The sequence below is a fragment of the Myotis lucifugus genome, unplaced genomic scaffold, assembly GCF_000147115.1.
Source record: "Myotis lucifugus unplaced genomic scaffold, Myoluc2.0 scaffold_358, whole genome shotgun sequence".
NCBI classification, from domain to species: Eukaryota; Metazoa; Chordata; class Mammalia; order Chiroptera; family Vespertilionidae; genus Myotis; species Myotis lucifugus.
In genome coordinates, this window is record NW_005871406.1 from 323,504 (window position 1) to 327,262 (window position 3,759).

A 3,759-nucleotide genomic window follows, 5' to 3' on the forward strand; every position below is an offset into this window, starting at 1 on the left:
AAACAAAGTGTATGACAGACATATGAGATACTTTATGCTTTATCCCTGTTTATTTTCTTATCTTCTATTTTTCATCTTATGCCATGCCTGGTTCCCTTTCCAGCTTATGCTCCAATCACAATGAATTATGTTACAGTGCCTCTCCACTGTAGTAATGCACAGTTTTGTTTTGTTTTTATATCTACAGGCTTTTGCACACAGTTTCCTCTGGACTCTCTTTCTTTTTTAGTATGCCTAAAATATTTCTAGTCATCCTTCTATACCAACATCTTTTAATGTTGCATATTCTGAGTTATTAAGCAAAATATACATGTGTGTTATATGTATTTTTAATTATTTTCCCTTTTTTATTGAATTTACTGCAGTAATACTGGTGAACAAAATTACACAGGTCTCAGGTACACAATTCTGTAACACATCGTCTGTACACTGTACTGTATGTTTATCACCTCAACTCAAGTCTCTGTCCATCTCTGACCATCTATCTCTCTATACCCTCTTGCTAGATAGTTCATTTTGTTCTTTAGATTCCACATATGAGTGAAATAATATGGTACTTATTTTTCTCTGACTGGCTTATTTCACTTAGCATAATACTCTCCAGGTCTATTCATGCTGTTGCAAAGGGTATATGTATTTTTACTGGAAGAAGTGTCATAGATTTCATTACATCCCCCCAAAAGTGTTTTAAAGACACCCTTGGGGAAAAGGCTTTTTTCTCTGGGTGATATTTTAGTCAGGTTAAATAAAGACATCCTTGGAATGAAGTCTTACATGGAAATACCAGGTGTCAAATAAGGACAATTCTCTGACAAGAGCCTTTGGAGGAACTTATATTAATCTGCTAGGGCTGACAGCAAAATACTGTAGACTAGGTGCCTTAAACTATAGAAATTTATTTTATAACAGTTTTGGAAGCTTGAAGTCCATGATCAAGGACTGCAAAGTTGATTTCCAGTGACCAGCTCTCTTCCTGGATTGCTGATGGCCACTATTTTGCTGTTGTTTCCTTACATGGCCTTTCCTCTGTGTTCCTGTGGAGAGTGAGACAGAGTGAACTCTGATATCTCTTTTTATAAGATTCAGATCCTATTTTATCAGGGCCTCATCCTTATGACTTCATTTAACCTTAATTACCTTTTTTGTTGTTGTTAATCCTCACCCATGGATATTTTTTCCATTGATTTTTAGAGAGAGCCAAAGGGAGGGAGGGAAGGAGGGAGGGAGGGAGAGAGAGAGAGAGAGAGAGAGAGAGAGAGAGAGAGAGAGATCTACGTGAAAGAGACACATTGATTGGTTGCCTTCTCCCCGCGCTGGAATCAAACCCATGGTCCTTAGATGTGGTGGCCGACGCCCCAACCAAGGCTTAATTACCTTTTAAAAGGTTTTATGTTCAAATGCAGCCAAGTGGTAATTTGGACTTCAATGTATAAATTATGAAGGCATATAAGCCTTCAGTCCATAACAGATCTGTAACTCTGTTCTGTCCTCTCAAGTGACTCTTAAGATGCTTGTTTTCATTGTGATTGTGGACTATTATCTTTCATAGATACCATGGAACTGGAGCAGAGATGGTGGGAAGAAAGTTATAATGCAATTCAAGCTTGCTGTTAGTTACATAATTTCGTTGTTTTTTCTTCAATAAATGCTCCCTCAATTACTATAAGCCTTTTGTTAATTTCCATAGTTCTGAAAACATTGATTTTGATAATGTTGTCAGCAATTTTCTTACTTTTATGGAGGACATAATTTTCAGAGATCATAACTCTGCTGTTTCCGCTGATAGCTCCTTATTTTACGTTTTTATTTATTTTTTTAAAATATATTTTATTAATTTTTTACAGAGAGGAATGGAGAGGGATAGAGAAGTAGAAACATCAATGAGAGAAAAACATCAATCAGCTGCCTCCTGCACACCCTCTACTGGGGGTGTGCCCGCAACCGAGGTACATGCCCTTGACCGGAATCGAACCCAGGACCCTTCAGTCCGCAGGCTGATGCTCTATCCACTGAGCCAAACCGGTTAGGGCTTAAGTTTTTAAAACAACAGCAATATATCACTCTGATACCAATTTCTGTATTAATTGTTTATTGAAACAACTATAGTGCTTAACAAGCCACTTCAGAACATGATAGTCTAAAGAATAGCCATTTGCTATTGCTTATGTTACTTACAGAGTTTGGATTATCTTGGATGAATTTGTTTGGTTATCTTTCTCTCTTTTCCACTTAGGCTACTTATGCCTTGCGAATGGATGGTTGTTGGCTGATCTAGGATAACTCCGCTAGGATGACAGGCTCTGTTCTATGTCATTTTATGGCAGTCCATGCCAGACACCTTCTCATGGAGAATGTTGTTGATGCTGTTAGAAAGAGAGAGAGAGAAGAAAGAAACATGTAAATTCTTTTTTTAAAATCCTCTCCCAAGGATATTTTTTCCATTGATTTCTAGAAAGAGTGGAAGGAAGGGAGGAGGGGAGGGGAGGAGACAAACATCCATGTAAGAGAGGCACATTTACTGGCTGTCTCCTGAACGTGTCCACACTGGGGCTGGGGAACCTACAACCGAGGTACTGCCCTTGACTGGGAATCAAACATTGGACCCTTCAGTCTGAGGGCCAATGCTCTACCCACTGAGTTAAACCAGCCAGGGCGACACGTAAATTCTTTATCAATTCTCTGCTTATATAAAGTTTGCTCCTACTCCTTTGCCAAATCCCATCACACAAGGTATACAGAATCAGTGTAGGGGGCACTACCAGAGAGTGCTGATATAAGGAGGGATATAAATTTGTGGTCATTATCAAATCAATCTATTTTAGATCAGTTTACATTGCACTTTAAAGAAATTCCTCAATTGTCTTCCAGCTTATGTTGTTGCTGTAAAGTCAACTGACATGTTAAATGGTGTCCTTCTGTATATTACTGTCTCTTGATCTGGTTGCTTTTAAGATCTCCTTGATTTATGTGTCCTTCCATTTCACTAAAATAATATCTATATTTGGTTCTATTTTAAGTTATGCTACTTGAGATTTGGCAATTTGAATATAAGGAGTCCTATTATTTATTCTTTATAAAAAATACTGAATTACTATTTTGTCAAATAGCTTTTTAATTATCGCCCCAGTCTTTATTTTTCTCCTTCTGGAAGTACTATTGGATAAATGTTAGAAATTCTCATTTTGTTCTCCATGTCTCTCAGCTACCCTTTCCTATGTTGCATCACTCTGTCACTCTCTGTGTGAAGCATTCTGAATAATTGCTTCACATATACCTTTCCTAAACTGATATCACCAGATTAATCTACAATAAAGATTAAAGTTTTTTCTTTTTCTTTTGTGGTTGCTACCATATAGAAATGAATATTTTTAGTTCTATTGTTTTCAGTTGTCACACCATTTAAAAATTTTATCAATTAGAAGTTGCCCAAAATGTGATTACTTTAGACAAAACTTATAAATAAGTAATATTTCACATGGGCAATTTATATGGTTTATGTTCATTTGGTGTGTGGATATAACCACAATGATATTTTTATTATATTCACTGTAAATTTTAACTTGGACCTTTTGTCCCAGAGTGTTTAATATATGAATTATTCTTCCCATATGAGAGCTTTTAAATGCTATCATTAAATTTTATTTGCTTTTTTCCATGTATATAAAGCAAAATGCTATAGAAATACATTGGTCCTGGAATTAATATAATTAAGCCTTAAATGTTTTATTTTTAATATTTTTAGTTATTGTGAATTAATCA